At 47.3% G+C, this 23,353-nt stretch overlaps 1 protein-coding gene across 2 annotated transcripts in view; it reads right to left on the minus strand.

Moving 5' to 3' along the window:
* Nucleotides 1-6,977, minus strand: part of IL4R (interleukin 4 receptor) — a 50,040-nt gene extending 43,063 nt beyond the window's left edge. The window contains exon 1 of one of the 2 annotated variants that reach the window (XM_068966972.1): nt 6,893-6,977. The gene's annotated coding sequence lies outside the window, so the exon portion shown is untranslated. The remainder of the gene's footprint in view (nt 1-6,892) is intronic. The other variant, XM_068966971.1, reaches the window with a different exon arrangement.
* Nucleotides 6,978-23,353: the final 16,376 nt, after the last annotated feature.

Here is a 23,353-nt window from a genome sequence, read left to right on the forward strand (position 1 = left end):
GGGACAGAGGAGCCTGGTGGGCTATACAGTCCATAGGGTAGCAAAAGAGTCGGTCACTACTCAGTGACTAAACAGTAGAAGGGAATTCTGGAGGATTTAGCTGACAAATCCAATACCAGCCCCAAGGGGGATGTGGCCACTACAAAGCAGGTGGTATCAACAGAGGTGTGGGTTCCAGACCAAGGAGGTGATAGTCTCCCTCCTTTCTGACTGGGGAAGGCTTTGGGAGAGGCAATGGTTTTTACGTGGGGCTCCGACCAACTGGATCATGTACAAAGCCAGACTGAACAGGAAGAATGACAATGAATTATGGCTGTGTTGTCTGAAGGAGAGAACCATTAAGGGGGCTTCCCTGGTGGTCCAGTGGCTAAGACTCCATCCTCCCCATGCAGGGGGCCCAGGTTTGATCCCCTATCAGGGAACTAGATCCCACATGCCACAATTAAGACCTGGTGCAGCCAAATAAATAAATGCATAAATATTTTTAAAAAAGAAAAAGAAAACCATTGGGCTGGATTGGAGGGCAATGCCTACAACCTCCAAGGAACAGAACTAAAGCTAGAAAGTGAAAGCTCCTGGAAAGCTGAACTGGCTAACTCCCAGGAAACATCTTCTCCTAGTTAGAGCTGTCCAACAGCAGGAATCTGGCTTTTAGAAGGCCTACTCCCCAGAAGCAAGACTGCTGGGAGGCCAGGGGTGGGGGTCGGTCTGCAGGCGTGGAGGGCTGGCATCCCTCCTCTCCCTCTCCGGAGAAGTTCCATTTCCTCTTTTAAAAAGACAAAACACTTTTCTGGCTGTTTCTGGAAACCCTCAGGCCTTTCACAGTTCTCCAAAACAGTCCTTGGTGACTACACTCCCTTATTTCTAACCAAGAAACCTAGTTCTTTTAAACTCTGCTCCGTGGGCTGGACAGCTCAGAATAGTGGTTAAACTTTGCATACTTTTCCAGCCCCAGATTTGAAACCAGATTCTGCCACTTCCGAGTTGCGTCACCAGGTTAAGTCTCTTCCCTGAACCTCAGTTTCCTCCCCAGGGAAATGAGGAGACACCCAGGCGTCTACCTGCCTCCATGTACCACGAGGCCTGATGGGGGAGTCAGTCCCCCACTGCCTGCACCCCCACTGTGCCCCCTCTGCTTTAAGGTGCCCTCCCTGTCTGCCATGCTGGGGAGGATGCTCGCTGGCAAAATCATCTGTAAAATGATCTACACAATGATTGGATCACCTGTGATCTCGAGCCTGGCCTGACCACGTGCACAAAGGTCACTGAGCATGGATCTGAGTACCAGATCCATGTAGGTGAGCACTAACAGTGGATGGTGACAGTGGGCCTTTAGCACTTGAATAGTTTCCATGATGTACTTAAACACAGTGGTAAAAGCTGAGGACCCTGGAGCTGTCGGGTTCACAGCTTTGTGACCCCCAGACAAGTTACTATATCTGCTGCCCTGTCTTTTTTTTATATATCTGTAAAATCAGGATAAGAGCAGTTCCCACCTTGTACAGTTTCGGCACAAGATGAATGAGGCAATGCAGGTGTCTGGCTCCCACTGGCTTTCCTGACCTCTCTCCCCTCCCTTCTTTGCGTTGTTTCAATTCCGTCCAACCACATCAGCTTCCCTGTGCTGAGTCAGACACACCTCAGGGCCTTTGCACTTGCTGTTCCTTCGGCCAGGATCGCTCCTTCCCCAGATATCTGCCTGTGTTTCTATCTTGGGTCTTAGCTCAAAAGTCACCTCCTCCACTAGACAGCCAGCCCCACAAGGACCCTTGCTTCTGTGTCAGATGCTGCTGTGTCCACAGCCTCCACACACTTGCTGAGTTAGACAGTGTGCGTGCCTGTCACTTTTAGCTTTGCAAACAGGATCTGCAGGCCGGAGGCTGTTGGTCCCTTCGCGGTCCTGTTGCTCAGAACACCTCCTCCTTTTCAGGAAATCTGTTCCACCAAACCCCGGAGGGCCAGGCTTCTCCTCCCTTCACCAGGATCTGTCTCCTCCCTCTCTCCTAGAGGGAGAAGGAGGGGGACTCAGATACCAGCTCAGAGGGTGAGCCTGCCCAGTGAGTCAGAGCTCCCACGCCTGCTTTGGTAAAGACCTGGATTTAAGTACCAACGAGGAGGTGAGGAGCCCTGAGGGGGCCCCAAGAATGAGAATGAGTCAGTTGGAGGCAAACCCGAAACCTCAGAGGCATCACCACTTCTTGGAAAGGCACAGATGTGTGCACGTAGAACAGTGCACCCAGAGCGGGGGCAAGCAGCAGGCCCGGAAGTGGGGCCGGTGGGCTGGACAAGACCTGTTCTAGCATCCTCTGTGGTTTCCTCCATCTGGCCTGCTCCTCCAGGGCCCCTTGCCCTTCTAAATGTCCCTTCTCAGAGAGGCTCCCCAACTCCGCCCGCATCCTGCTCTACTTTCTTCTGAGCACTGTCGCTATGGGACATGACACGATACTGCAGAAGACATGACCTCCTGCAGCCCAGGCGTGTTTCCAAATTCTGAATTACTCAGATTAGAGAAAGGTCATCTTGTATAAAATATACCGCCCGTCATAACGATCCCTGCCGCCCACGGGGCCCAAGGAGCACCCTGTGATCAATCACATGTGCATCTCTGCAGCAAGACACACGAGCCTTCACACCTCAGGAAAGAAATGAAGACTCCAAACAGCCTCATGTGTAGTTCATGTCAGGTCTAGCTTCCATCTGAGTGATGAGAACACTTCCGGTTTTCGGAGCTTGTGGATTTCGAATGCTAGATAAGGAGTGTAGCTCTGTGCGTGTGTTTGTGTACTGCTTGTTTTCACAACTCGAAGTCAAGTCCCTGGAGGACAGGGACTCTGTGCCCGTCCTCTGGCACCTTGCCTGGCATGTGCGTGTGTATGACTAAGTCGCTTCAGTCGTATCCGACTCTTTGTGACCCTATGGACTGGGTAGCCCACCAGGCTCCTCTGTCCAGGGGATTCTCCAGGCAAAAATATCTGGGAAGCCCTGCCTGGCACACAGGTGCTCAATAAATATCCAAAGAAGAAATGAATGAGGAAGTCGGGAGCTGGATGTGAAGAAGTGACTCTGTCCTCACTGGGGAGAGAAACAGCAATCACGGAGCCAGGTCTCTCCAAAAAATCATCTCACAAATGCTGCCCCTCCCTCCTCCAAATACCCATTTTACTGACAAGCAAACTGAGGCTGAGAGGTTAAGCAACTTCCTCCAGATCCCACAGACAGGAAGAGCAAGTTCACAATTGAATCTGGGGCTCCTGACTTTAAACCTGTGCCCTTCTCTCTGCCTCAGGCTCAGAGAAGCAAGGCAATAGGGAATACAGTCCATCAGATGCCAGGTCCCCTGGTCTCTCCAGGACCCCCCGTCTCCACTGGGGTTACCCCATCCACTTTCTTAATGGGGCAAGTTTGGACAACATCTAGGCAAGCCATCATCCACTCTTCTAGCCAAAGGAAATCTGGTCAAACAATTCTGAGCATGTCTGTAGCCCTAAGGAATGCTCCCAAAGATGTCCCTTTCAGCCACCCCAGCAGACTGGCATGATGGGAAAGGACACAGGTTGGGAAGGAAAGCAGGTTCGAATCCCTCCATCTATCATTCCTAGATATACAACCTTAGGCAAGGCTACTGTGCACATCTCTGAGTCTTGGTTTTCTTACCTGTAAAATGGGTGGGTAGACTCAATGCCATCCAATGGGATTCATTTATTTGCTTAACAAATACACAGTGCTTACTGCACACCAGGCACTGTTCTGTATGCCTGACACTTAAGAATTCAGTTCATCACCACAAAAGGTATAAAGTAGTCATAATAATTTCACAAATGGGGAAACTAAGGTCCTGAGACATTGGCTCCAAAAGAAGTAGCACGTGGACATCCCTGTTCAGTGGTTAAGAATCTGCCTGTCAATGCAGAAGACATGGGTTCGATCCCTGGTCTGGGAAGATCTCACATGCGGCAGAGCAGCTAAGCCTGTGCACCGCAACTATTGAGCCTGTGCTCTAGAGCCTGAAAGTGAAAGTGAAGTTGCTCGGTCCTGTCCAACTGTTTGCAACTCCGTGGACTGTAGCCTACCAGGCTCCTCCGTCCATGGGATTTTCCAGGCAAGAGTACTGGAGTGGGTTGCTGTGAAGTTGCCCAGTCGTGTCCGACTCTGCGACCCCATGGACTGTAGACTACCAGGCTTCTCTGTCCATGGAATTTTCCAGGCAAGAATACTGGAGTGGGTTGCCATTTCCTTCTCCAGGAGATCTTCCCGACCCAGGGATTGAACCCGGGTCTCCTGCATTGTAGGCAGACGCTTTACCGTCTGAGCCACCAGGGAAGTCAGGGTTGCTAGTAGCCGCAATTACTGAGCCCACACTCCACAACCACTGAAGTCCGAGCACCTAGAGCCCGAGTTCCACGATAAGGGAAGTCACCACGATGAGAAGCCCTCACACTGCAACAAAGAGTAGCCCCTCCTCTCGCAACTAGAGAAAGCCCTCGCAGCAACGAAGACCCAGCTCAGCCATAAATAATAAATAAATAGAAGAATGAGCAGAACCAGCATTTGAACCTGGGCGACCTGGCTCCAGAGTCCATGCTCTTAACCTCCAAGCTATTCGTCTTGACAGGTACAACAGACATGAACATTGACGGTGGAAGTATTATGTGTTGGAAATTGCGCTAGGGAGCTTATAAAACATGATGTCATTAACAACTCACAGAAGCTCAGTTTTACAAATGTGAGGAAATGAAGCACCCAGGGGGCTTGTGTCTCTTCTCCACTCCCAGGTGGCATCGAGGGCAGTGGGCATTTGATCTCGAACTCTCTCCTCTGAATTCTCTCCTCCATCTGGGGGTAGGGATTGGGGGTGGGGGACGCTTGAGAAAAGGAGGTCCAGGAAAGGGTTTTTCTTCTCACATCCCTGATACTTCAACTCAGCACTTTTTTCTGGATCTGAGCACCAGGAAATTGTGAATGCCTTCAGGGACAATTCCTGTCTCTGCCTGGGCTATCTGCAACCGTGGGCTTTAGTTGTACAACAAAACGCATCAGTCACTGAGTCACTGCGTCACTGCCCAGAATTTGGAAATGCTCAGGTCATCCCAGACCTGCTGGGAACTGACTGTGTTGTAATCAGGGCTACAGGCTAGTGCTTCTTCCTCCCTTCAAACTTCCCACAGCCTCCCACCAAGATGTGACTCTAGAAATCCAGGGTGGGGGTCCAGGAATCTGCATTGTGATTCTTACGGTTCGGGCAAAAGTAAAATACATTGGCCCATACTCCTCTCATGGCGTGCAAGGCCTTTCATGACATGTCCCACCTTTCCATCCATCACTGGCTTTTCTCCCCTTCCCCGCGGCCCCTGCACGACCCCTTAGCCTTTATCTATGCTGTTCCCACTGCTCAGCATTCTGCATCTACCAAGCTCCCCAACTCCTCTCCCAGGGCTGGCTCACAGGTCCCTGCTCCACGAAGTCCGTCCCATTGCCTCGCGAAGGTTGATCACCCTCGCCTTATCGTTCCTTTCTTTCTCATAGCTCTCCCCTGCCCCCACAACCCCTTCACCCAGGGGCAGCTCCTTGAAGGCACACACCAGTGCCCTGAACAGCACTCAAGCAGTGCCCAGTGGGAGCCCAGTGAATGCTAATGAGTGAATGAATGGCTAGGGTAGGTCATCCCCCCTTCCACATCCCATCAGGCTCATCTGTACTCATGGTGGGGCTAGCTGAGTTCAAGTGGCCTTTGCAGGACTCTGCAATGCCCTGACTGCGGGGGAAACCCAGACTAACGTAAACCCGAGCCTCAGTTTCCCCACTGAACTTGAGGGCTTTCATAAAGGCTCTGATGTCCCAGCAAATGTCTGGTGTTCCTTAAACACCACCCATAGAGGAAGAGCTGCAGGGGAGGGGTCACACCTCACAGAGGGCAAATGTCAGGGTTCCAACAGGGTAAGTGCTGGCCTGGAGGGTGATCTGTGAATCTTGGCAGCAGGCATCAAGTTTGCTGGTCCCCAGTGTCTCCTGATTATAAGAAATACAGATTTCGTTCAAGGAAAACAAGGAGAAGAATCATCTAGATTCTGGGGTTTGCTGAATCTGAACCTCACCAAAAAGAGCCTGAGAATGTGCATCTTTTAATAGAATCCTCTGGAGAATTTGTTCCTAAAATAATTTGACAAATTTTGTTGTTTTGTGGACTGCTCTGGCTCTGGTGCCAGAATGACTGGGTCTGATTCCTGCTCCACAGTTGCCTTGTGGGCATCAGCTTGGGCAAGTCATTAAAGCTGCCTCTGCCTCAGCAGTCCTCATCTGCAAAATGGCCACAATACACACAGAGCACCAACCAGAATGGCTATTTTGAGATTTAACTCAGAATACTTTCAATGCTCAGGACAGACCCATACAACATAAGTTCCAGCAAATGTTCGCTATTATTGGGCCCATCCAGTATTCAAATAAGGAGAGCAAAGGTCGAAAGGCCTAGTTTCACTCTATTCTTTGATCGGTCTCCAACTTCAGAGTTTTCAGAACTTTCCCCACCCTTTCTCTCCCCGGAATCCTCACCAACTTCCTGTGCGCGGGCTGGGAGTGAGTGCCCAGAGAAGAACCGGGAAAGGAGTTGGGGGGGACGGGGGTGATGAGCCAAGACCCGTCTCACCGCCACGCTCAAGACGCTCCCAAGCACCCAGGACTGGCCTCCCCAGGCCCGCTTCAGCTGCGCGGGGCCGGCCGGTCGGAGTCGCCGCAGCCCCGCTCGCCGAGAAGAGCCGGCAAGTGGGCGATCCCCGCTGGGGATCGGGTGATCGCGGGGTCCCCGCCGTCGGCAGCCCAGCGCCCTCCCAGCCGCCACGACATGCCTGGACCGATTTCCCCCACCTTCCACTCGTACGCGGGAGCCGGCTCCTACCTGCGCCCTCCAGGTCCATTCGCCGCGCCGGCCCCAGAGCGGGAAGTAGGGGAGCCCCCGGGAGGCCGTCCCTTCCCTGGCCGCGCCGCTCGGGGCTTTCCTGGGCGCCGGGCGAGCCCGCCCCGCTTCCTGCGCCCCGCCCCGTGTCCGCCCATTGGCTTGCGCCTCCCCGCCCCGCGCACCCGGCGCTCCCCTGGGCGCCCTCCCGGTGGGGCCGCCGCAGGTCCCGGCAGCGTCCCTGTTCCCTCAGTCCCCGCAGTCCGAGGGGCTTCCGATCTCTCCAGGAGGCGACCCCAGCGCCTGGGCCCCGCGGCCACCGGAGGTCACACCCCAGCCAAGAGAACTCCGCAGGGCTTCCCCTCTCTTTCAGAATAAAATCCCAGCTCCCGAATTTAGCATCAGCCCGTCGGTCGCCCCGGTCCCTGCCATTCCCTCTGAGGCCCCCAGCTGTCTCTCTCCGCCGAGGGCAGGTGCATTCAGGACTGGGGAGCTGGGCATCTTGAAGCCTTCTCCCTTTTCCGGCAAGCCCAACTTTTCCTGAACGCGGATATGTTTTCGGAGCGCCTACCATATGCCGCATTCCAGAAAACAATTCTTCAATTAGCAGTTAGTCCCGTCTGGCAGACCCCTTTCTAAGGCGCTGCATATGTTAATATTAACCGCCAGCTACCCTGTGAGGGAGCTATAGTGCAGTCCCCCAGTTTTTTAGATGGGAAAACCGAGGCACAGAGCCTTTGTGGGGGAACTTGTTCAGAATCATGCAGCCGGTGGGGGTTCGAACCCAGGGACCATGGATCACTAAACCCTTAAAAGCAACATCGTAAAAGTCGTGATGGAGCCCAGAAGATAGGGGAAAAACAGTAAATGAATAAAATATTTCAGGTAACAAGAGATACCAAGAAGAGAGTAAAACAGAGAGAAACCTGTCTCCTCCCCAGGGATGAGAGATTTGAGCTTCGAGTCTAAGGAGGACACGGGCTAGACTAGTTTAGAAGGGGGAACAACCAGTGCAAAAGTCCTGGGATAGGAACCAACTTAGCATGTTGAAGGAATTGCCTGGAGGTCAGGTTGACTGGAGAGCCCTCAGGAGGGGAGAGGGGAAGAAAGTCAAGTCGGAGGTATGCAGACTTAGGCTGGACAGTGCTGGGGTCCCTTTGTAAACCTGAAACCTTTCGTTCCGTCTTGGTGTTTCTGAGTTTGTGGGTGGCTCAGGTGGTAAAACAATCTGTGCATCTGCCTGCAATGAGGGAATCCCAGGTTCAATCCCTGGGTTGGGAAGATCCCTTGGAGAAGGGAATGGCAACCCAACTCAATATTCTTGCTTGGAGAATTCCATGGACAGAGGAGCCTGGCGGGCTACAGCCCATGGGGCTGCAAAGAGTCGGACATGACTGAGCGACTGGCATTTATCCAGAGATGGCAGAAGTCTCATTTTAGAAGTGTACGGCTTGAGCTGTCTGCCCTCCTCTCCTCCCAGATTGGGCTCCCACCCTGTTTTCTGCATCTTTAAGCCATCTTCTCTCTTCTCTAGCTTCTACCAGATGGACTATGCACTAACCCCTCTGCTTCTATGGCACTGTACCTCAGCTCCCACGTCTGCAAAGTGGGGATGACCACAGGCCCCACTTCCTATGGTCTGAAATACTTGAAAAGTGCTTAGAACAATGCCAGGCACATATCAGGTGCTCAATAAATGTACATTGTTGTTCTGATCAGAAGGAAAATGAGAAAGAAGCCAATTTAGAGCCTGCTCCCTCTGCCTGTTTGCTTGGTTGTAAAATGGGGTAAAAATAGCACTGAAGGGAATTTCCTGATGGTCCAGTGGCTAAGACTACACACTCCCAATGCAGGCGGGCAGAGGTTTGATCCCTGGATGGGGAACTAAATCCCATCTGCCACAACTGAGTTTGCATGCTGCATCTAAGACCCGGGACGGTCAAATAAATCAACAGAAGTAAATATTTAAAAAATAGCCCTGAAGAGCTAGGAAAGGCAGGGGTAGACGTGATCGGATGTGAAGATATTGGGAAATCTAGAGAAAGGGAATGGGCTTCCCATATGGCACTAGTGGTAAAGAACCCACCTGCTAATGAAGGAGATGTAAGAGACACAAGTTCAGCTCCTGGGTTGGGAAGATCTGGAGGAGGGCATGGCAACTCACTCCAGTATTCTTGCCAGGAAAATCCCATGGACTTTCTTGCTGGGAGAATCCCATGGACGGAGGAGCCTGGTGGGCTACGTAGTGTCCATCAGGTTGCAAAGAGTCGGACACGACTGAAGTGACTTAGCACGCAGCACGTAGGAAGGGAATATGGGAATTCTTCATACTTGCCACTTTTCTGTAAGTCCGAAATTATGTCAAAATAAAGAGCTAATGAAAAGAGGGCACTGTCCTGAAGCCCTAGAGAGATAATAAATGTAAAGTTTGCCATCTCGCACCCAGTTGCACTATTCGGGTTACTGCTGAGCTGCCTGAATTTTATTAGTGGCTGCTGTGTGTCAGGCCTTGGCGGGGTCCTGGAGACCCCAAAGTAATAAAAACTCCGGTCCTCAACCCAGGCAGTTGCCAGGTTTGGTCTTAATACTAGCTCAGCTCACACTGCATCATATTACCTGTTTTCAATCCTGTCTTTCAGGTTTAAAAACATTTAAAATTTATTTAGAATTTTTCTGTAGATTTAACAAAAAATTAATACATAGAGAGCTCCCATATACCCTCTCTTCTGTGCATAATTTCCCCTATTAGTCACATAACTTGCTTTAATGCAGTACATTGGTAACAATTAGTGACCTGGTATTTTTACATTATTATTAACTAAAGTGTGCTGTTTACATTAAGGTTCACACTTGCTTCCCTTTTTCTTTCATTTAAAAACATTTGCAATTAGAGGATAATTGCTTTACAATGTTGTGTTGGCTTCTACTGTACAACAACGTGAATCAGCCATAGTTCAGTTCAGTTCAGTTCAGTTCACTCCCTCAGTTGTGTCCGATGCTTTGCGACTCCATGAATCACAGCACGCCAGGCCTCCCTGTTCATCACCATCTCCCGAAGTTCACTCAGACTCACATCCATCGAGTCAGTGATGCCATCCAGCCATCTCATCCTCGGTCATCCCCTTCTCCTCCTGCCTCCAATTCCTCCCAGCATCAGAGTCTTTTCCAATGAGTCAACTCTTCGCATGAGGTGGCCAAAGTACTGGAGTTTCAGCTTTAGCATCATTCCTTCCAAAGAAATCCCAGGGTTGATGTCCTTCAGAATGGACTGGTTGGATCTCCTTGCAGTCCAAGGGACTCTCAAGAGTCTTCTCCAACACCGCAGTTCAAAAGCATCAATTCTTGGGCACTCAGCCTTCTTCACAGTCCAACTCTCACATCCATACACGACCACTGGAAAAACCATAGCCTTGACTAGACGGACCTTTGTTGGCAAAGTAATGTCTCTGCTTTTGAATATACTATCTAGGTTGGTCATAAGTTTCCTTCCAAGGAGTAAGCGTCTTTTAATTTCATGGCTGCAGTCACCATCTGCAGTGATTTTGGAGCCCAAAAAAATAAAGTCTGACACTGTTTCCACTGTTTCCCCATCTATTTCCCATGAAGTGATGGGACCGGATGCCATGATCTTCATTTTCTGAATGTTGAGCTTTAAGCCAACTTTTTCGCTCTCCTCTTTTACTTTCATCAAGAGGCTTTTTAGTTCCTCTTCACTTTCTGCCATAAGGGTGGTGTCATCTGCATATCTGAGGTTATTGATATTTCTCCCAGCAATCTTGATTCCAGCTTGTGTTTCTTCCAGTCCAGCATTTCTCATGATGTACTCTGCATATAAGTTAAATAAGCAGGGTGACAATATACAGCCTTGACGTGCTCCTTTTCCTATTTGGAACCAGTCTGTTGTTCCATGTCCAGTTCTAACTGTTGCTTCCTAACCTGCATACAGATTTCTCAAGAGGCAGGTTAGGTGGTCTGGTATTCCCATCTCTTTCAGAATTTTCCACAGTTTATTGTGATCCACACAGTCAAAGGCTTTGGTATAGTCAATAAAGCAGAAATAGATGTTTTTCTGGAACTCTCTTGCTTTTTCCATGATCCAGCGGATGTTGGCAATTTGATCTCTGGTTCCTCTGCCTTTTCTAAAACCAGCTTGAACATCAGGGAGTTCACGGTTCACGTATTGCTGAAGCCTGGCTTGGAGAATTTTGAGCATTACTTTACTAGCATGTGAGATGAGTGCAATTGTGTGGAGTTTGAGCATTCTTTGGCATTGCCTTTCTTTGGAACTGGAATGAAAACTGAACTTTCCAGTCCTGTGGCCACTGCTGAGTTTTCCAGATTTGGTGGCACATTGAGTGCAGCACTTTCACACCATCATCTTTCAGGATTTGAAACAGCTCAACTGGAATTCCATCACATTCAATATCACAGTTATCCAAGTCTATGCCCCAACCAGTAACACTGAAGAAGCTGAAGTTGAATGGTTTTATGAAGACCTACAAGACCTTTTAGAACTAACACCCAAAAAAGATATCCTTTTCATTATAGGGGACTGGAATGCAAAAGTAGGAAGTCAAGAAACACCTGGAGTAACAGGCAAATTTGGCCTTGGAATACAGAATGAAGCAGGGCAAAGACTAATAGAGTTTTGCTAAGAAAATGCACTGGTCATAGCAAACACCCTCTTCCAACAACACAAGAGAAGACTCTACACATGGACATCACCAGATGGTCAACACCGAAATCAGATTGATTATATTCTATGCAGCCAAAGATGGAGAAGCTCTATACAGTCAACAAAAATAAGACCAGGAGCTGACTGTGGCTCAGATCATAAACTCCTTGTTACCAAATTTGACTTAAATTGAAGAAAGTAGGGAAAACCGCTAGACCATTCAGGTATGACCTAAATCAAATCCCTTATGATTATACAATGGAAGTGAGAAATAGATTTAAGGGACTAGATCTGATAGACAGAGTGCCTGATGAACTATGGAATGAGGTTCGTGACATTGCACAGGAGACAGGAATCAAGACCATCCCCATGGAAAAGAAATGCAAGAAAGAAAAATGGCTGTCTGGGGAGGCCTTACCAATAGCTGTGAAAAGAAGAGAGGTGAAAAGCAAAGGAGAAAAGGAAAGATATAAGCATCTGAATGCAGAGTTCCAAACAATAGCAAGAAGAGATAAGAAAGCCTTCTTCAGTGATCAATGCAAAGAAATAGAGGAAAAGAACAGAATGGGAAAGATTAGAGATCTCTTCAAGAAAATTAGAGATACCAAGGGAACATTTCATGCAAGGATGGGCTCGATAAAGGACAGAAATGGTATGGACCTAACAGAAGCAGAAGATATTAAGAAAAGGTGGCAAGAATACACGGAAGAACTGTACAAAAAAGATCTTCACGACCCAGATAATCATGATGATGTGATCACTAATCTAGAGCCAGACATCTTGGAAAGTGAAGTCAAGTGGGCCTTAGAAAGCATCACTATGAACAAAGCTAGTGGAGGTGATGGAATTCCAGTTGAGCTGTTTCAAATCCTGAAAGATGATGCTGTGAAAGTGCTGCACTCAATATGCCAGCAAATTTGGAATCAGCCATAAGTATATATATATATATTCTCTCCTTCTTGAGCCTCCCTCCCTCCACCCCAATCCCACCCCTCTAGGTCATCACAGAGCACCAGGCTGAGCTCCCTGTGTTACACAGCAACTTCCCACTGGTTTTCTATTTTGCACATGGTGGTGTATATATTTCAAGGCTACTCTCTCAATTTGTCCCACCTTCTCCTCCCTTCACTGTGTCCACAAGTCTATTACCCACGTTTGCATCTCTATTCCTGCCCTGCAAGTGGGTTCAACAGTACCATTTTTCTTGATTTCATATATATGCATTAATATATGATACTAGTTTTTCCCTTTCTGACTTACTTCACCCTGTGTAACAGGCTCTGAAGTGAAGTGAAGTCGCTCAGTCATGCCCGACTCTTTGTGACCCCATGGATAGTAGCCTGCCCCAAGCTCCTCTGTCCATGGGATTTTCAAGGCAAGAGTACTTAGGTTCATCCATTTCAGTTCAACTGACTCTAATTCATTCTTTTTTTAAGGCTGAGTAATATACCACTGTGTATATGTACAACATATACAACGTTTCTGTCGATGGACATCGGGGTTGGTTGTTGTAAACGGTAAATATTTACAATGTTTGTAAATATTGTAAGTAGTGCTGCAGTGAACATTGGTGTACATGTGTCTTCTCTAATTCTAGTTTTGTCAGGGTATATGCCCAGTAGTAGGGCTGTTGTTGAGCAGTTCTGTGGGTTTTGACAGATGCATAATGACTTCTATCCACTCATGCGTGTGTGTGTGCATGTGTGAAGTCATTTCAGTCATGTCCGACTCTTTGTGACCCCTTGGACTTAGCCCGCTAGGCCCCTCTGTCTGGATTCTCCAGGCAAGAATACTGGAATGGGTTGCCATTTCCTCCTCCAGCAGATTTTCGCTACCCAGGAATCGAACCCGCGTCTCTTACATCTCCTGCTTTAGCAAGTGGGTTCTTTACCACTAGCACCACCTGGGAAGCCCTCTATCCACTCATGTGAAAGTGAAAGTGTTAGTTGCTCAATCATGTCCAACTCTTTGCGACCCCATAGACTGTAGCCTGCCAGGCTCCTCTGTCCATGGAATTCTCCAGGCAAGAATACTGGAGTGGGTAGCCATTCCCTTCTCCAAGGGATCTTCCCAACCCAGGGATTGCACCTGGGTCTCCTGCATTGAAGGCAGGTTCTTTACCCTCTGAGCCAGTAGGGAAGCCCATCTAGTCATATAGCAACATAGAGGAGTTTCACTTCCCTGAAAATCTCTTAGGCTTCGCCTCGTCCTCTTCTTCCTCCTGAACCTTGGAAACCATTGATTTTACTGTCCCTATAGTTTTGCTTTTTTCAGAATGTCATATAGTTGGAATCTGACAGTATATAGCCTCTTTAAGACTGGCTTCTTTCCTTTGGTGCTGCTAAGTTGCTTCAGTCGTGTCTGACGCTGTGTGACCCCATAGATGGCAGCCCATCAGACTTCTCTGTCCCTTGGATTCTCTAGGCAAGATTACTGGAGTGGGTTGCCATTTCCTTCTCCAATGCATGCAGGCATGCTGAGTCGCTTCAGTCGTGTCTGACTCTGTGCGACCCCGTGGACAGCAGCCCACCAGGCTCCTCTGTCCAAGGGATTCTCTAGGCAAGAATACTGGAGTGGGTTGCCATTGCCTTCTTCTTTCCTTTAGTAATATGCATTTAAGGCTCCCTCAGGTCTTTTCATGGCTTGATACCTCATTTCTTTTTAGCACTGAATAATAATATTCCATTGTCTGGATGTACACTGTTTATTTAGCTATTCACCTACGGAAAGACTCCTTGATTGCTCTCAGTTTTTGACAAGTATGAATAAAGCTGCTACAAACACTTGTGTGCAGGTTTTTGTGTGGACATGTTTTCAGCTCCTTTGGGTAACTATGGAGTGTGATTGTTAAGATCATTTGATAAGAATATTTAGTTTTGTAAGAAACTGCCAAACTCTCTTCCAAAGCGGCTCAGCCATTTTGCATTTCCATCAGTAATACACGTGAGTTCCCGTTGTTCTGCGTTCCCACCAGCATTTTGTGCTGTCGGCTTTTTGGATCTTAGCCAGTCTAGTAGATGTGTAATGCTATCTCATTTTAATTTGCAAGTTCCATCAAGATACATTATGTAGAACATATTTTCATATGCTTATTTGCCATCTGTGTATCTTCCTTCTCATCTGTTAAGAACTTTTGCCCATTTTTTAAATTGGGTTGTTTCATTTCTTAGAGTCGAGTTTAAAAGAATTCTTTGTATAGTTTGGATACAAGTCCTTAATTGGACATGTGCTTTGCAAAGATTGTTTTTACAAGCCTGTGGCTTCTCATTCTGTTAACAATTTTTTTTTTTTTTTTGGTAAAGTGGAAGTTTTGCCTCTTAATGAGATCCAAGTTATTGAGTTTTCTCTTTGGGGCATCATGCTATTGGTGTTGTATCTAAAAAATCATTGCCAAATCTAGATCCTAGATTTTCTGCTATGTCATCTAGAAGTTTTATAGTTTTATATTATAAATTTAGGTTTATGATCCATTTGGGTTACTTTTTGTGATGGATAGAAGGACTGTGTATAGAAGCTTTTTCTTTCTTCCTTTCTCTTTCTTTCTTCCTTACTTGATTTTTCTGTTTCTTTCTCTCCCTCCCTCCATCCCTCCCTCCTTCTCTCCTTCTCTCCCTTCCTTTCTGTCTCTCTCTCTCAGCCCATACCTTGGGATCCTTGAGCTGACATGTGTGAGAAGTCCAGCTATGCTGAAGCCACCAATCATCCTAGAGAGAGCACATGGAAAGAGATAGAAGGCCTGAGGATCCCCAGCTGTTGGGAACTTGTCAGCCCAGGCCCATGTGCAAGCGAGGGAGACATCCGATGTGTTCAGCTCCCACTCCTGACACCAAGGGAAACAGAGCCGAGTGGAGTCCACTGAGCCCTCACCAGATTGCAAAGCCACGAGCCAAGTGAATGCTGTGACAGTTTCAGCCTGACGCCAAATAGCACAGAGACAAACTATCTCCACTGAGCCCGACCGGGTTGCAGGTTCAGGAGCAAAAGAAATGCACTAAGTTTGGGGATAGTTTGTTTTGCAGCCATTGTATTGACCTGCTGCCGACCCACGATACCCACCTTCCTTTTTTTCTCTTGCCAACAGAACCCAGACTTCATCAGGGCAGCCATGTGCCCTCCCTGAGGTAATGGAGCATGATTTGTTTCAGCCGATCACGACAATCCCATTCCAACTTTCCCAGCCTCCCTTGTCCGAGGGGTTGCTGGATGATCCAGCTCTGCCAACAAAATGTACGAGGACATCCGTGTATTATGGGGGAAGTGCTTCCGGGGCAACCGTTAGCATCACGTGACAGAAGGGGGTCTCACTGTTGTGAACACAGCCCATCTTGCTGCCATGAGAGAAGGCAAAGACAACCGCAGTGTGGACGTTCTGGGGCCTGCAAACTACAGAATAAACTCCAGCAACCACTGATATCTGAAATTCTGGTAAGGAGAGAAGAATTTTCCCAGCATGGGGGCCCTGACATCTTTGAACAGCTGAATCACACCAGCTGCGGTCAACTTCCAGACACCATTTCTCCACAGGAGAAATTCTGACTGTGTATGCTTCTGTGACTTGGCTTTTTGTCATTCTGAAGTTTAACAGAACAGATCCAGGGAGTTTATTGTAAGAGCTGGAGCTGACTGGGGTCTCCAAGCCGGCCTGGCTCACCTGGTTTTGGGGGACTGAGGACATGAGGAGTTGATAACAACCTTGAACCAAGCTCTGCAAGAGAGACTATGGGTCTGAGGAGTCAGTGGGGCTGTAGGTGGATCCCTTTTGCGACCACCCTTGGGGCTGACTGACATCCAATCAAACCACAAATAAGATGGGGCCAAGAAACAAGGTTTCTTCCAAAAGAGAGCAATGATGATGATGATGGTGATAGTGATGGTGGTGACGACAATGACGGTGCTGATGGGGACGATCATGGTGGTGGTGGCTGGGATGATGCCGTTTGTGATGATGGCGGTGGTTTTAATGGTGAGGATGCTGAAGCTGAGGATGATGATGGTGATAAGGATGGAGGTGGCGATGAGAGGATGATGGTAAGAGATAAAATCATCATCATAAATGTGACGATGTCACATTCATGTAGCAGTGTGGCACTGTGTACCAGACTCTGTTATAGACTCTTGTCGTATACTAATTAGTCCTCACGAAAACTCTAGGAACTAGGTACTATTGTTGGGTCCATTTACAGAGGAGGAAAAGGCACAGAGAGGGTATGAAACTTGCTTAAGATAGCATAGCTGATGAGTGCTGAGTGAGCACGCTTCCTCAGGAGAAAGAAACTCTTCTCAGGAACCTAACTGACACAGCAACACCGTGCTTGTTGCAGGGTGTACGATTTTGCCATCTGAGAGCAATGCCCACAGAGCTTAGTGTTTTTGGCTGAAGGCCTGCTTACTTCACTGATTTCCTGGGAGAAAGGGAAAAACGTCCTGAATTATACTATCTCCAAGGGTTGCCTTCCTCTAAGTTGCCATGGACTCAGCTGTCAGAGTTCACAGAGTGAAATCTCTCTCTTTTGGGTGAACTTCTCCTTGTGGCTCTCCATTGCTTAAAGGTTAAACCAGAGTTTCTCAATTTTGGTACTACTGACATTTTGATCTGGGGGATTCTTTGTCATGAGAGTGTGTCCTGTGCATTGTGAGATGTTTAGCTGCATCCTTGATCTCTGCCCACTAGATTCCAGATGCATCTGCCCATTGTAGCAACCAAAATGTCTCCAGACTTTGCCAAATGCCCCCTGGAGTGGGAGTTGGGGGTGGCCCCTGGTTTAGAACCACTGGGTCAAAGGAAACAGGTTCCCAGTTTTAAAAGGTAATTTGACCACAGGGCTCTCAGGAGACCCTCCCATCATACAGTGGGCTTCCCAAGGGCAAAGAGCCAGCCTTACTTGTCTTCTTTCTCTTCCCCTGTTGTTGACCTGTAGTTCATAGCAATGAGGACTCAAGAGATAGTAGTCAGATTGAACACAACCAGATTGCGATCAGGGATAAAACTATGTGAACAGAAAGCGTGGGGACTTCCAAGAAAGGAGGCCTCTGAAATGGGTCCTGAAGGCAAAAGGAGAGAGCTTCTGTGGAAGCATTCTAAAGGAGGCTAGAAAGAAGATGGGCATCTGGGCTGACAAGGCAGCACAAGCAGGGGGTGGTGATGTACATGTATATCTCAGGGAGTGCCTGGTTGGGGCAAGCAGTCCTGCTTAGGGCCATATTACAAAAGGTCTTGATCACCCGCCTTGCGTGATGTGCAGCATCAAAAGATTCCAAATTGGATATTTGGCAGAAAGCAACAAAATTCTGTAAAGCAATTATCCTCAGTTAAAAAAAGATTCCAAATTGGGACTTCCCTGGTGGTCCAATAATTAAGAATCCATCTTCCAATGCAGGGGACATGGGTTCAATATACAGGACAACTAAACCTGTGCACTGCAACTATAGAAACACAGCCAAAAAATAAAATAGGTATTCAAAAAAAGGTTTTCAAACCAAGGCAAGAGAGTTTCAACTGTGGGTTTTAGAACAATCCCTCTGGCAGTTGCATGGATGGTGAGCCCGAAGGAGACACAGCTGGTTAGCAGCTGGGGCGCTGCAATCATCCAGTGCGAGCTGAGACCCAGTGGACAGGAGAGCAAGAGGCAGAAGGACTCTAGGAGTGCCAAGAGGCCGCACCCTCCCATGTCATCATGGATAGATTCTAATCCTTTCTAAGATGGTAAGTTCAGTTCAGGTCAGTTGCTCAGTCATGTCCGACTCTTTGCGATCCCATGGACTGCAGCACGCCAGGCCTCCCTGTCCATCACCAACTCCCGGAGCCTACCCAAACTCATGTCCATTGAGTCAGTGATGCCATCCAACCATTTCATCCTCTGTTGTCCCCTTTCCTCCCGCCTTCAATCTTTCCCAGCATCAGGGTCTTTTCCAATGAGTCAGCTCTTCACATCAGGTGGCCAAAGTATTGGAGTTTCAGTTTCAACGTCAGTCCTTCCAGTGAATATTCAGGACTGATTTCCTTTAGGATTGACTTGTTTGATCTCCTCGCAGTCCAAGGGACTCTCAAGAATCTTCTCCAACACCACAGTTCAAAAGCATCAATTCTTCAGCAAGTATAAAATTTCCAGCCCATAGTAAGTGGTTAATAATATGAGCTTTCCCTTCTCCATCACTGCTCCTGGCTATGCTTTTCCTCCACTCCTCATTCTTCAGAAACCGCCCTCTCATTTGAAAGCCTGACACCTCCTCAGAGGAGAAGTCTTGAGCTTCCCAGATGGGGTTCCTCTTCTGTATGCCTATGGGCACTTACCCAGTGACCTTGTATAGGCGTTTGGGGCACCTTGTGATTTTGTGTTTTGCTTCCTCTATTAGACAGTGAGCTCTTTGCAGACTTTGACTCTGTCTTGTTCATTTCTTCCTTGAAACAATATTTATTGAGTACCTACTATGCGCCAGGCACTGTGCTAGGTATAGGCATACAGCTGCAAACAATGGTCTTGTGTTCCCAGCACCCATGGATGGCCTGGAGAGTGAATGAATGAATGAACAAAGGTGCGGCCAATGGGATGGTTGAGGTGGCTGAGACCTAGAATGCTTCAGTGAGTCACCCTCAACTGTCCGGGGGTGGGTGACCAAGGAGGAGCTGAAGCCTGACAGTTAAAGAACAAGCAAACCAGCTCTTGACACACGGGGCCTCCATATCTCATGCTGTCCTGGGATGTTTCTGCGTTCCCAGGATGGCCTTCCCTGGCAGCAGGACTACCACCTGTCAGCTGGCGTGGCTCTGTCCTCTTCACCTAGTTGGCTGAAGCTGCAGGAACTGCAGCTTTATTTGTTGTGGATATCAGTGGTTTATCACCGCACATACTTGTCCCCTTGTTGCCAGGAGACAAGCCCTGTTTTTACCTGTTATCTTTCCAGTCTTAACATTTGCAGTCCTAAACTGGATGCTCAGCCCGTGCAAGGAAATATTTGTAGTGGTTAGTCTCTGGTGGAAGGAAGGAAGAATGTGCCACTGCAAAGCTGTCGACAGGATGGCACCCACGCCTGCCCTCCAGCTGTTTTGCAAGAAGGAGGCACTAGAGCACCAGACTCTTCCAACACGGGAGAAGCCAGCATGTGCCCTGCCTTCCTAGAGTCCATTCCCTAAATGGAGTGGCCTCCTGGCTCCAGACTTTATTCCTGGATGTTCAGCCTCTGCACAATCAATGCTGTTTGGCCTTGGTGACGTCCTTTAGTGCTGTCTGTGTCTTCAGACTTCTTTATTTTTGGCTGCGCTGGGTCTTCATTTTGCTGCATGCAGGCTTTAGCAGTTGTGATGCACGAGCTTACTTGCCCCATGGCATGTGGGATATTCCCGGACCAGGGATCGAACCCATGTCCCCTGCATTGGAAGGCGGATTCTTAACCACTGAGCCACCAGGGAAGTTCTCTGTGTCTTTGGTCTTTAACTCAGCTTGCCTCTAGCTGGGTCTTCTCTCTTGTTATTTGGATACTCAGATGTACCCGTTGGGAATGTTATTTCCCCAGACCGGATTCACTTCCATTTCTTGGAAACTTGCCATGTGCCCAGTGTTATATAATCAATTGTCCCACTAAATCTTCAAACAACACTGCATATTCCCATTTTATAGATGAAGACACTGAGGCTCAGAGAGGTTATGTAACTTGCTCAGGATCTCACAGCTAGCACATGGTAAAAACGGACCATACCCTGTATCTCTCCTCCACAGCCTGTACCCTTGGCCAATCTGCTATACTTCCCCTCTGGAATTCTATCTGGGAGCTATAGCTATGGGCTCCTTTTCTTTGAGAGCAGGACCCAGACCAAAATGAGCCAGTGAGTCTCCTGGCTATGATCATCTCTCCGTGCACAGGCGCTTTTACATCCTACATACCTGTGCCCATATCCACAGTCACAGCATTAACATCTCCTTGGAAGATGAGGCCATGCTGGGGCAAAGGCCCCAAAGATAAGGATACGATGTCATCCTCATAATGAGTTGTTTGCCTCAGGATGTCTGGAAAGAAACTACAAGGATGCAAGGGCTAGCATAGGGCGTGGAGAGAAGAGAGTTGAAAGACTAAGGTCTCAGGGTGATTGAAGGAGGTCATAAAAAATGATGGTTAAGAAATCAGAGACATACAGGATAATAAAATATGCAGGAGTGGGCCCTTGGGAAAAAAAAAATCAAACCCAGTGATGACTAAAGGAGTGGGGTGGGGAGGCAGGTTGGAGGGAGGCTCAAGAGGGAGAGGGTATATGTACACACATAGCTGATTCATGTCATTGAACAACAGAAACACAACACAGTTGTAGAGCAATTATACTCCAATTATGAAAAAACAAACCCTGTCAGGGGTTTATTCATTCATTCAGTGAACATTTATTGATGCCTATTGTACGTCTTCACATCCTAGGAGCTAGAGACTGTGAAGGTTAAAAAGACATGGTTCCCATCCCCAGGGAGCTTGTGGTCTGCTGGAGGAAAGCGTGGCCAAGTAATTAGGGCACAATGTTATACCAGTTCTGAGAGGGAAGCTGAAAACCAAAGTTTTCATGAAGAAGGGCCAACGCTGGAGCAACCTATGGGTGAGCAGGAGTTCTCCAGTTTGAGCGTGAGTAGAATGAGGTGGGAACAGTAGCCTGAGGGAAGAAACAGATTTTGCAGAGGTATTAAGAGGAGGCCAATTACTGGGGTAATTGATAGAAGATCAAGGAAGGTGACGGGGGAAGGAGGGTGACAAGACAGGTAGAAAAGAAACACGGGAGTTTTAGTTCAGGAGTACAGTCACTTTTAAATCATTTTGACTGCAACCCACAGTAAGAAATGCATTTTCTATGTTGGCTCAGTACAATCACGCACGCACACACACACGCACACACACACGTGCATATGTGTATGTGTGAAACAAAGATCCACAAAGCAATATTTCACAAAGGAACTTGCCAGTCGTTCTGCTGTGTTTTGTTCTGTTTTGTTTTTCCAGTGTTGGTCAGGGATGGAGTAAGCTTATCACAAAATAGTACACATGATATGATTTCATTTATATGCAATTATGTAACAGACAAAACTAATCTACAGTGGTACAGATGAAATCAGTGGCTGTCTGGGCTGCGGATGGGGTGGGGCAAGATTAAAAGCAAAGAACTGAAAGAGCTTCCTTAGGAGATGGAAATGTTCTGTATCTTGATTAAGGTGGTGGTTACATGGGCACATGCATTTGTCAAAAATAAATACATAAAAATAAATGCATGGGAGGGAACTTTCTTGGGTTGGTGTTGATGTTCTATATCTTGATAAGGAATTTGCATGCACAGCCGAGTGCATCTGTCAAAACTCATCAAGTGGTACACTTAAGGTCTGTGTATTTCACTGTATGTAAATTTTACAAAAAAAGAAAAAATCATGGACAAAGAGTGAACTATAGTTGATGATATGCATGCTGAAATGTTAGGAGAAAGTATGTCTGCAACGCACTTTCTGAAATGCATCAGAAAATAAAATAGATTGGTGGGTGGATAGAGGAATGGAAATGTTTACGTGTAAGTGACGAAGTAAATATAAACTGTCAACACACAACAGGACAATTTAATGAGGAAAGAGCCACCTTTTCATAAATGGTGCTGGAAGAACTGGGTATTCACATACAAAAGAATGAAGTTGGATCCTTACTTCACATCAGATACAAAAATTATCTTAAAACAGATTTAGGACCTTAATGTGAGAGTTAAATCATAAGACTCTTAGAAGAATTGTTATTGTTGTTGAGTTGCTAAGTTATGCCCAACTCTTTGTGACCCCAGGGACTGTAGCCCACCAGGCTCCTCTGTCCATGGGATTCTCCAGGCAAAAATATCAGAGTGGGTTCCTGACCCAGGATCTAACCTGCGTCTCCTGCATTGGCTGGTAGATTCTTTACCACGAGCCACCAGAATACACAGATGTAAATCTTCCTGACCTTAAATTGGGAAATGGTTTCTAAGTTATGACACAAAAAAGCATAATCAACAAGAGGAAAAAAAAAGTAAATCTGACATCATCAAATTTAAAAGCTTTGGGGCTTTTAAGAAACTGAAAAGACAATCCCCAGAATCAAAGAAAATTTTTGCAAATCATAGATCCGATAAGAGACTTGTACCTAGAATACGTAAACAACTTGCACACACACAACAGGAAGTTTATTCATAATTGCCCAAAGGCAGAAACAATGCAGATGTTCATTGACTGACAGTGGATACACGCAATGGAGCAGATTCATGCAGGAGAACATTATTTGGGAATAGAAAGAAATGAAGTACCGATACATGCTTCAACACGGATAAACCATGAACATGTGCCAAGTGAAAGAAGCCACCTGTGAAGGACCATATGTTGTGGATTCTGTATATACAGAATGCCCACAACAGGCAACTCTAAAGAGCCAGGATGTAGATCCTGTTGCCCAGAGATTGGCGTGGGGATGAGAGGGCAGAATCCCAACGGTAAAGAATACAGGGTCTCTTCTTGGGCTAATGAAAAGGTAATGAACTTGATTGTGCTGAAGGTTGCACAAATCTGTGAATACGCTAAGGTGATTAAATTATATACTTTCAATGGCTGAATTGTATGGTTTTTACCTCAATAAAGCTGTTTGAACATGTTAATGTAGATAAAAGTGAAACAACTGATAGACTGACAAATTGCACTTCACCAAAATGAGACATTTCTCTTCTTGAAAAGATACTACTAAGGAAATAAAGAGGCAAGCCACACACAGTGAGAAAATATCTGCAAACTGTATATCTAGTAAAAGACTGTGTCTAT

The sequence above is a fragment of the Capricornis sumatraensis genome, chromosome 3, assembly GCF_032405125.1.
Source record: "Capricornis sumatraensis isolate serow.1 chromosome 3, serow.2, whole genome shotgun sequence".
NCBI classification, from domain to species: domain Eukaryota; kingdom Metazoa; phylum Chordata; class Mammalia; order Artiodactyla; family Bovidae; genus Capricornis; species Capricornis sumatraensis.